The sequence below is a fragment of the Schistocerca piceifrons genome, chromosome X (genome assembly GCF_021461385.2).
Source record: "Schistocerca piceifrons isolate TAMUIC-IGC-003096 chromosome X, iqSchPice1.1, whole genome shotgun sequence".
NCBI lineage: Eukaryota > Metazoa > Arthropoda > Insecta > Orthoptera > Acrididae > Schistocerca > Schistocerca piceifrons.
The window spans coordinates 275216265-275228688 of NC_060149.1; the positions used below are offsets into that span (position 1 = coordinate 275216265).

General features: G+C 39.2%; 1 protein-coding gene across 2 annotated transcripts in view; it reads right to left on the minus strand.

Annotated features, from left to right (window-relative positions):
- Window positions 1–12424, minus strand: part of LOC124722501 (phospholipase A-2-activating protein) — a 139445-nt gene that overhangs the window by 46729 nt on the left and 80292 nt on the right. The window lies entirely within an intron of this gene.

Here is a 12424-nt window from a genome sequence, read left to right on the forward strand (position 1 = left end):
TATTGTTAGTATCTGTGCAATAATATACATCACTCTTCATAAATAACACCATTCCAAAGAATCACTGAAAACTATAATACCTCTCAAATATTAAGGGATAACTGTCCATAACGGTAGAAAGAAGGATAATTTTCAAAGAAGTAAAAACTGAACTTTCATCATGTTCCTTGCATTAAAAAAAATATTTCATTACAACTGCTCATGACGCAAAGAATTTCCAGGCTCTTTTTTTTTATTTTTTATAAAAAGAAGTAACACAGAAGAAAAATCAAATCCGAGCAGCACAACAAAACCAGTCTCAGGAAAGCAGTAAGATGGTTGAGTATAAGATTCACTGATGTGAGACAACTCAATTTTTTAAAACATTAATGAGTTATGTAAAGTCTTTGGTCAAAATCTCCTATGTACTTTGGATAAGTCTAAAACTTTCTCCCTCAAAAATTACGTAATTTTCTGACAGGTCCCCTTTCAAGGACTTATAGATGTTTTACCCATTCGACACAAATAAGGATACCGAGGTAATTATTCGTACACTTTGCAGTAAGTGTGCACCTATTTACATGCAGTGAGTGTGCACCTATTTACATGTGACACACCTTTATAGACATTTTTCTTCTACTACATCTGCAGAAGAAAAACAAAGATAACAATAAAGACAGATCAATGTTACCGATACCTAACTATTCATTTTTGAACATAATTTGTGAAAACTGGAAGTATCTAAATATAAATTAATTTAATAACCTATAAATTGATTCAGTCTTTATCATTGCGATATATCCAGGCAAGTGACTCTTTGAACAAGTGATTAACAACTGCGACATAAAATACAGAAAAATGGCACCACTAGTGTCTCAGCAAACACGTTCCCAACATTGTCAGGTGTTCACTAGACGGCAGCATCATATAGATGTGCCAACACTTGCACAGGAACATGTAAAAACAGCTGTCCACTAAAAATATACAAGATTTACACACACACACACACACACACACACACACACACACACACACACACTGCAAGCCACCATATGGTGCATGGCAGAGGGTACTTTGTATCATTATTAATCAATTCCTTTTCTGTTCCACTCACAAAACAGAGTGAGGGAAAAACAACTAACTATATGCCACAGTACATACACTAATTTCTCTTATCTTGTCTTCGCGAGACTTATGTGAAATGTACGTTGGTATCACTCTACAGTCAGCTTCGAATGCAGTTCTGTAAACTTTCTGTACAGTGTTTCAGAAAAAGACATCGTCTTTCCTCCAGGAATTCCCATTTGAGTTCACAAAGCTCCTGCTGAGAATCCCAAACACTGTAGCAGTACTTAAGATAGGTCGTACCACTGCTCTATACGTGGTCTCCTTTATAAATGATATGGTATCTATCTAGGGTCCACTACTAAGCAACACAAATGGGCACTGTGGGCTGCTGCTTCTCCAGGCCATTGGTGACAACTGTGGGACTGGCAGGAAAACAGACAATAACATAAGCACACAACGTTTTTGTCAATCACATCTCCTGCAGCCACCACAGTGACTCATGGTGCCATCCTAGCCGCTAGCAACATGGGAGTTGCCACAGTCAGCACTGCCATTGTGGGGACTGATACTTCTTTCATAGGTCATGTGCACACTTATCGTCATGGCAGTATTCTTCCACCTGGCAGCTATAAAGGATACCACCCAGCCAATCAGAACCAGTTCACATCAGGAGCTGGTCTGGGCCAAGTGCTGACCACATTCTGTTAGTTCCTGAGTCGGAGTTCCCTTTGCCTCAGCACAGTTGTTGACTCCAAGCCACATCAGAGTCTTTACTCCTCCCCGCAGTTCAAACACCATTTGCCGACACCATCACACTGTGTCATGGCCAAGTCTGCACACCACATCTTATCCAATTCTCCACATCAGCCTCAGTTACCTTTGCTCCGAGCCATATCCAAGTCATCACTCAATGCCTCATCCGATTTCGCTACTCTGTACCCAATCGAGCCCATATCTCCGCAACATCCACAACTGCCACACTATCTCCGACCGGTTACAAGCTTGCACCTCTCCAAGACCACTCTCCTGGACTGTCCTTAAGCCCTGCCACTCTGCAATAATATGGCTGCATTGATATCGCACAATATCAGGGACTATTGATGAATCAAAAACCAGTAGTGCTGATTCAAGTCTGAATGACTGTTTTGTTGTATTCTGTTTACGAGTGTAAGTAAAGTTCCTTTATCTTGCTACCTGGGGGACAAAAATTATCAAGGGGCTCTCAGCCATGACACAAAATCTGGCAACAAAGTGTGGATTTCGTGTGCTTGCTCAGTGCAGATACCCATCTCTGTGCACTACTTAAGACAGTCACTGCTACACCCCCCTCCCCCACTGCATGTGTGTGTGATTTCAGTATGGCATCGATGTTCCCAATCATACAGGTGCAACAGCTGCTACAGCGCATGAAACAGAATAACGGAACTTCTACTGAACCTAAGCTACACGCCTCTCACTACCATAAGCAAAGCAGACCCTATCGCCATTGCTCCCAGCTGAGCCTGTCAGCATCATGCTGACATCCTAACAGCACACCTTCAGCTGGCAGAGCCTCTCAGCCCCGTGCCAATATCCCACCAGCCTTTTGTCTGTCTGTTTAACTTGTGTTAGGTCACACACCTGCAGAGATGCCTTCTCCTTGGGTGCCCAACACTGCTCGCAGGTTCCAGTTAGCATCTGGTCGCCATCGCCACCTCCATCGCCGATCTTCCTGCTGGAGACTACCCTCTTACTGCAATGATGTTGGGTCGGGTGCTTTACTGGTCTGTGTGCCACCTCTCACTGGCTGCCACTGACTACTGTTGCCAACCTACCATTCCCAAGAGTGCCACCCCCTCCACCCCCTAGCTGGTGGCAGCTGCATCACTTCTGAGCTAGCTTTGCCACCTCTTCTTACGAGTGAAGGATATAGTAGCTGCATGGGATCCAACACAGGCATGTGCTGCGGGCTATCACCTCTCCGCGTCACTGGCAATACCACCTCAGGAGAGGCAGGAAAGTGGTCAGACAATGGTATAAGCACCAGGTGCTGTCGACCCCATCTGCTGCAGCCACCACAGTAATGCATACTACCAGCGCTGCCACTCGTTGTGCGAGAGTCACTGCACTCAGTGCTATCGATCACCGATTCTTCTACTGTAGGTCACATACTGTTGATCGTCACGGCAGTATTCTTCCACTAGGCCCGATGCAACCCACAACAGTGACCTGTCAGTGCTCATTTCTCTATCACTCCCAGATTACACTGGCCATGTCCGCAGCCCATCCGACGGAGCCCACCCTTTCCACATCGTCCACTCTGCCTCCAACCGTCTTAGAGATTCTGCCTCATCCGGACTTCTTTCCTGTACCATTTTTGAGCACTAACTCTCTCCACCAACATGGCCAAACCAATGTTGCCCTAGTAAGAACTCTCACAGCACAACAGCAGTGACTATCAGTGGACTGAAACCCAGTAATGCTGATTTAAGTCCGAATGAGTTGTATTCCCTTTATGAGAGCAAACAAAGCTCTTACTATCTGGGGCACATTAACTGATGTAGTTCTCTCTGTCACGACAAAGAAGATGAGCTACAGTCTCCCAAAATTCTCCCGATAAACCGAAGTTGACCTTTCACCATCCATACTACCGTTCTTATGTGCTCATTCCATTTCATATCACTTTGCAACATGATGTCATTACATTTAATCATCGTGACTGTGTCAAGCAGCACACTACTAATGCTGTATTCAAACAGTAAGGGATTGTTTTCCCTACATATCTGCATTAATTTACATTTCTATACATATACAGCATGCTGCCATTCATCACGACGACAAGAAATTTTTTCTAAGTCATCTCATGTCGTCCTACAGTCACTCAACACAACCACCTTCCCATACACCACAGCATCACCAGCAAACAGCAGCAGATTGCCGCTCACACTGTCTGTCAGATAATTTATATAGATAGTAAGAGCGATCCTACCACACTTCCCTGGGGCACTCCTGACAATACCGTTGTCTCTGATGAACACCCTGTCGAGGGCAGCTGGGTTCTATTACTCAAGAAGTCTTTGAGCCAGTCACGTGCTCTGCCCTTCATTAACAGTCTGCAGTGGGGCAATGCAATATGTCACATGCTCCCCAAAATGGAACGATATCTAATCCATTTGTTGCCCTTTGTCCATGGTTCACAGAATATGGTATAGGTTATTCAGTTTCTGTATTGTGACAGTTTGAAACCAACTGAATATCATCAAATAATGAAGGTAAAATATGGTAATGCATGTATCAAAGCAGCAAGTGCATGAATGGAAATGAAAGTTTGAAAATGGAGTGATGTGCATGGACGATTCTCCTTATTCAGCTAGAGCATATCACACCCTGACTCTAGAAAACACAATAGTCGCTGAAGACATAGTGATGGAAAACCAGTGAGTGACACTGGATGACACTGTAGTAATTATTGTAAAGTACATGCCTCAGTAATTCTCACCAAAGATGAAACCTGGGTCCATCATTTACCAATAACCAGAAAAAGAAAAGAACGAGTAAACGATTCACTCTTCATCAGCTCAAACAAAGGTCAAGTAATGAGTTACAACAATAAATAGCTGTAAAAAAAAAAAAAAAAGGATATTTTATATAAATACATGATCAAAATGACTTTCTATAAAACTTACAGGCTATTTCTTGTCTCTTGATAATGTTTACTATTTTATTTGATTCTCTCACTTGCAGTATAACAGATTCGTACTTCTCCAAGTACAACACAAAAACAGGCTTGTATCCTACTTTTAGGACTTGCCAATTTCTTGACTAGGCAACACATTCCTTCTTGCATGAGATATATTGATTAAAAACTGCATCAATTTGCTATCGTCTGGGCCGTTCCATGCCAAGTGGTTTGATTTTGGAAACGTAACCACATGAACATCACAGGTTTTGCTGAAATTTTTTGTGAACAATTGTACATATTCACTTCCAGAGATACAATCATTTTTTTGACACCATAGCACAACTATCGAACGTAAACCCTGAGTTTTTGGCAACTTTGAGACATGGTATTCCGAGCAATATTTTCTTGAAAGAAAATGAGGGCACCTTGTACAACTCTGTGCACTCTATTAATAGAAATAATTTTTATAAAAGATTTCTTGAGCCATTTTCATATAGGTAATTTGATACAAAGTAGGCTGAAAAATTGACGCTTGAAAAAAATGTGAAGTTTAGCTTTTTATATCTCTGGAAGTAATTGCAGGATAAATCTGAAATCTTACATATAATAATTTACAATACAAGGTTTTAGGATATAAAATTTCATTCTCCTACTGCTTTCCAATAGTGTACAAATTGGGGGCAAAGTTCACAAATTTGTAAAAATGCTAAAAATGGCTATTTTTAGCCCACCTTCCCAACAAAGTCTTCTGCAAACTATTCCTGCAGTTTTCATTAGGAAGACCATTTTCTAAACCACATAAAAAAACTAGATTTAGTTTACAGATGTGAGCATATAAGGCTCTAAAAAACAATAGGCGAGTTGTACTTAAAATATGCTCATATTCCAATGGTACTCAAATTAATTTTAACATTTTTATTATGTTCCATAATTATTTAGAACTCTCTAGGGAAGTGATATTAGAAAGTCCTGATGACTAGAAAGTGAGTCAGAACAACTTTTTAAAAGAAATAATAAGGGATAAAATAAACCAAAAGGGGGTGGTGTCTTTTGTCACGACTCACCATGACATATTTCACCCTGTTTTTCTGTAATGACAACTACAGAATAAACTGGTTGTACACTTCAAATTTTAACTTTGTATTACAGATGCACTGGACACTGAATAACACAGTAGTAAAATGGTTACTAACAGCTGCAACACACATCGTTAAAACTGCCTTCAAGTTTTACACCATTGTCACATCGTGTAAGTTTTGGGGAAGTTCATGGCAGCCTGCCTGACAGTTTTTGGAAAGGATTCATGTAATAGAGAATTCTGAGTATGTCTCTTATTGTGTAATGCTACTGACATGGTAGTTTAAAATAATTCCAGATTTAAGTATAGTGTATTTTGTTTCCATAGTTTGCACTTGAACTGATTAAAATTTGTGTGAATGTGTTTTTATGGCTCATGATGACAAACAAAGCTGGTTCCTTTTGAAATGAGAAAACCAGCAACCCCATCACCACAGAGCCATACCTGATAGCTGTGGAACAGCAGCCACTGGTGCGTTTCTTTACCATAGGTCCCCAAGCCTGATATGGTTTCTTTCTACAAGATCCCAAGCCTGATATGGTTTCTTTCTACAAGATCCCAAGCCTGATATGGTTTCTTTCTACAAGATCCCAAGCCTGATGATACATTTCTGTAATTGTCAGTAAACAACACTAGATGAGGTGTCTCTTAGGATCCTAGCCAACGTTTTCTTCAAGATACTTGAATTTGTTACAGCTGCCATTTATTTGCTGTAGAATGTCATGAGGGAAACTATATTGCTGGCCAGGCTCACTGAGGGTGCTGCAATAACTGCAATAATATGCTGTTCTAGAATGCAGCACTTTTCACTCCTTGGCCAATAAAGTGAATTTGTTGGGTCTTGTGGGTGCATAGCGCTTATTAAAGCGTCCTTCTGCTCAGCAAAAGTCTCACAGGTATTTCCAACCCCAACTCTAGCATAAATGCATGCAGCATACTGTCCTGGCTGAAGGTTCAATGTTAATATATCTCCTCCACTACTGTCACTGATTTTGGTCAAAAAAGATGATGCATCATTTGAGAAGCTGCTGATCTGAACTGCTGTTTCACCAATTGACAAAAAATGATGATATTCTCTAGTTACTGCTAAAGTATGCCTATGTTAAAACTGCTCTTCTTGTAACACTATTTTGTTCAGTTTCTTCTTTGCCGATGAAAGCAAATTTCATGCCATTAATGCTCTCACAGCAGAAGCAAAATGGATCGGACTTCCAGGTAGAAGAATATGCTATATGTATTTATGGAAAAGAGTGGCGGGTTGAAAATATCCGAGATTTTTGCTGAGGAGAAGGATGCCTTAATAAGCTTTGTGCACCTACATGGCTCAGCAAATTCACTTATTGGTCACCAAGGAGTGAAAAGTGTTGAATTCCAAAACTTCACATTCGTACAGAAACCGACAGGTGGCTGCTGTTCCACAGCTATCGGATGTGGCACTATGGCAATGGATGTGCAGGTTTTCTCATTCCAAAAGAAACCAGAAGAGGTTAAGCCGTTAAGCCACATGGACCACAGCAACACATTTACACAACATTTCATCAGTTCACATAAACTGCAAACTGTGGAAACAAAATATGCCACACCTAAAACTGGAATTAAACTACCATGTCAATAGCAGTGCACAATAAAGACATACTCTAAATTCTCTATTACATGAATCCTTAGCGAAAAACTTCAGGCAGATTGCTACAAACTTCCCCAAAGCTTACGCAATGTGACAATGATGTAAAACTTTTTTACAATGTGTGTTGTACTGTTATGCAAGAATTTTACTACCATGATTTCCGGTGACTTCATAATACAAAGTTAAAATTGAAGTTCACAACCAGTTTGATTCTGTAGTTATCGCAGCAAAATGAACAAATAAATAAATCTGGATTATGTATTCAAGAGAAAGAGCTCCACAAACTGAGCAAATCAATAATGCATTGCTCCACCTATGGTCCTTGTGTATGCATTGATTGATCGAAATATTGGCTGTCCTCGTGAGGGTTATCATGCCAAGTATTGCCCAACTGGTGTGTTATATCGTCAAAATCCAAAGCTGGTTGGAGGACACTCCTGTTAACAAGTGAATTATGGCAGGGAAGGCTCTTAGATCTGCACTAAATTTCAAAATGCAGTACAACTTAGAGAACAGAATTTGGTGCTAAACAAGCTTTCACATTTGCCATTTGGTTTGAAAATGGGAAAACAGAACTGCCGACACCAGAACACAGGATGCTACCCATAAAAGGTATAGCTCACAAAAGGAACATTCCACAGAATACTGAAAAACATATATGGCAAGCAAAATATTGACAAATAGCTATTATTGATGAAAACGAAGAATGGGTGAGCTGGGGAAGATAGAAGTTGAACGTATTATCTAATGTGTGACGGGGTATTGTACTGAAGATCAAATATCATGAAAGTAGAGTGGAAATTGTGCATACTTGAACATGCTGTAGATGATCTCATATGGTATACGCACTTAAGCTGTCGACACTTTAGACCCAAGAAGTGCCTGGGAAAATTGAGACAAGACTGTTCTGACATTTACTGACAACATGTTAAATTTGTGAAACAAAACAAGACTGTTGCCATTAAATACAAAGGTTTTGTGTACCCTTTGTTGGCAAAAGGATTAAACAGACAGTAGTGCTTGAGCTACTAGGACCTTTCCCTAGGCTGACATGAGGAACAACACATGTTGTAACTATCAAGCTTTTCTCGATATATACAAAACTGTACCCACCAAAAAAGGCCACGAGCAGTACGGTAATAAAAGAATGGAAGGATCTGTCTCATAAATGTCTGTACATCAAAAAAAGTTGTCAGTGGCCATGGTAACCAGTTTGAACGTAAGAAATTGGCCCAGACTAAGAAGACATCATGTACAGCCACTGTTTATTTCATGATAGAGACCAGCATCGAAAGCTGTGGAGTGAGTTATGAGAGAGAGAGAGAGAGAGAGAGAGAGAGAGAGAGAGAGAGAGAGAGAGAGAGAGAGAAACTACATATGTCAGGTGTAACCGTCATAATCAAACAAGGGTAATGGTGTCAGTTAAAAGGCAATTTTGAAGAAGTTGGGTTGGGTTGTTTGGAGGAAGAGACCAAACATCAAGGTCATTGGCCTCATAGGATTAGGGAAGGACGGGGAAGAAAGTCTGCTGTGCCCTTTCAGAGGAACCATCCCAGCATTTGCCTGGTGCAATTTAGGGAAATCACAGAAAATCCAAATCAGGATGGCCGAACGCAGGATTGAACCATCGTCATCCCGAATGCGAGTCCAGTGTGCAAACCACTGCGCCACCTCGCTCGGTTTTGATGAAGTAATCAATAATGAACCACAAGATTCTACAAAAATTCTGGTTAACAGGGAGCCTGTCAACCTGAAGAGAAAAATCCTAATGAACTACACTGATGATGAGATATGGGAGGAGAAAATCAGGTGGAACAAATGCTAGTGAAGAAGGCCAATGCCGTGAAGCCACAGTATGACAAGCTGATGCATCAGATAGTGTATAGAAGGGAGACCATCTCCTGGTTAGGTCGCATGTTCAGTTAAAGAAGGCTAATAACAAAATTAAATTCCATCAGTCCACAAATGTCCTTAAATATTGTTGAAATTACGCACATGAATATTCTAAACTGGAAAATATACGAACTGGCAAAATTTATGAAAGAGAACATGTTTAAAATGTCTGTAAATATTATATGGTAGAAGAAGAGGCGGAAGAAGACAGCGAGGATATTGACCACGTTTCGATTGAACGTGATGTAGGACAACATGAAGAACAGCGCTGTCCACTAAAGAAAAGAACTGTCAAGTCCATGAACAGTGATTAATATAGTATTTGTGTTTTTTAACTGTCTGTGTCATTGTGTTTTACGAGTAGTGACAGCAGCAAAGTAGATTTGTTTTGTGAACAGTGAAAGGTTTTTGTTAGATATTTATGAGGGTCGTAGAGTGGCAGCCACAAAGTCAAAGATTGTTTTGAAAACCACACTATATCACTAAGCAGGACCTACAGTTTAACACTGATTCTGATCCACAATGCAACTCTGCATTCTTCATATCAGCTAACATCACCAGAGGCGAAAGAAGTTATAAGTGACAAATGAAAATCTTAGGATTGACCAGGGATCATGCCAGAGACCTTTGGATTTGCAGTCAAGCACTCTAAGCTGAGCCACCAAACCCCATGAAAATAGTAATGGAGATTACGTATGAGTTTAGAAGTTTTTTGTCAATTGCTAGGATGACAGCAAGTAAGTGTTCAGTTTATTTATGGATGGTGCACTACACATGAAATCAATGGGAAAATCAATATCACATTCTCAGTAGCACCTGTTGGTGATACATATTATTATTATTATTATTATTTGAACAGTTATAAAGGCTGACTGTCATAGCATGAAAGATTAATCTGGAAACGCAATACAGCCATGACAAGCTTCAGTGCTAAACTGAAACTAAACATTTTACCATTATCAAGAGCATGGTTGGGTCTAGGCATTGGAAGTAACACACTTTCCTAATAAATTCAATAAATGAAATAAAATATGTAACAGTTATTCTTTCAAATGAATATTTTTCTACTTAAATCTGAGGAACTTTAATATCCACAAAGTAAAGAGAAATGCTTTTGTTAAGGAAACATGGCCATATTTCCCAATGAAACATGTTCTCCCTGTTAATCACTCTTTATCCATGTCCAACATCCACCAACCAAACTGCTGAAATTAAGCATGAGCACAAAATATAGAAGAAAGGAGGTCACATATACTGGCAGTTGTTGCTCTCCATAATTAACACGTACCTCAGCCTGAGAAGGATCTACAAAGATGGGTCTAGACAGTGCACACAGCCTTTTTAGAACCAAATTGGGACTCTCCTCTTGTGGCATGATGTACATGTCGACAAAGGAACATAAAACTATTCTCACATACTGCCATTCAATAAGCTGCCTTTAAGTATTGAACCAATGTTACCCATGAATTATCCTGTTGTCATACATTTAAGACCTACTGGACAAAAGTTACAGTGTAGGCACCAAGATAAACTTTGTTTGAATGCCATTCATGAAAGTATCCAGAAAATTAACTGACTGCTTGAAAAACTAAGGACATGTAGAGAAATCAAAAGACAACAAAATTTACAATGACGACATATAACTACACCTACACCTACTTTGACCCATCTTAAAAGTTTGAGGCATACAGTGGCATCAAACCACAACCACACTCTCTATCACCTTTCGCATAACTTCTGCAATGCATTAACCCATTATATTTTTGTTTCTTGTACTAGCTATATGGTCAATCCATATGAAATGGTCCAGTGATGGTTGCTTGACTGTTTTTAAATATTTTAATTTTTATAGGTGATTGCCATATATCTGAGAAGTTCAAACCAGTTTTTTAAAAATAATTTATCTTGCATCTTTACTGGATGGCGGCCATTTTATTTGTAGGTGCATGACGATTTTTCAGTCTGGAGACATTAGCGAAAACTTTAATATCTCTGCACTGGGTTAAGTTACAACATTGCAATTGACACGATTATTTTTAGAAAAGTGTCCTCTACAACATTGTATATTACACAAAATACCCTAAATTCAAAAATAACCAGTCAAAATGACCAAAGTTTGGTATCCAAATTTTCAAAAATCCACTTTTTAGACCCAAAAATAACAAACAAGGAGTGATTTGTGAGAGTCTATTTTTTCCTATAGTTAGTTATCATACACTACTAGCCTCATATAGAGCAAGAACACTTACAACTGATAACTTACAAAAACTCAAAATTCGTCACTATGTTTCTAAAATCCAAAGCAAGTTTTTGAAGGACAAAAAAAGCACAACTTCATGAAACTAAATGCATAGTGCTAGCTGATTTTGCAGAAAATTTTACATTTGTGATTCAGGATGCAATACAAGGGTACCACTGGGTCAATGCCCAGGCAACAGTGCATCCATTTATTCTCTACTTTAAAAATGAGAAAGATGAAGTTTGCAATCCTTAAATTTGCTTTCTAAGCGACTACTTTGAGCACAACACTTTGGCTGTACATGTGGTCAAAAGTATGTAATAAATTACATAAAAGAAAATTTTCCCAAGATTGAGAAGCTGATATATTTTTCAGATGGAAGTGGTAGTCAGTATAAGAACAAAAAGAATTTTTCAAATCAGTGCAACCACGAAGTAGACTTTAGGTAGGAGGCTGAATGGCACTTTTTTTGTATCTTGCCATCGTAAAAATGCATGTGGTAGAGTACAACAAAATGTGAAGTAAAGCCAGCCTATAAAGATCAACCACAGACCAAATTTTCACAGTACAGGACATGTATGTCTTTTGCAAGGATAATATTAAAGGCATTACCTATTTTCTAATCAAGAAAGAAGTGGTTCTGCATATGAAAACAACACTTCAAACCAGATTTGAAAACTGTATAGCAATAAAAGGATCAAGGCATTTCCACAAATACCTTGGCATTGCAGAAAACTTAGTTTGATGCTATGTAACATCAGAAACTGAAATTTATGAGGATCATTGTATCGGTAAAATTACATCTCTGTCTTTAACATTGAATGACATAGGGGCATGTGTGTATGATGAACAGTAGTGGCTTGCAAAGGTTGAAAGAATAAG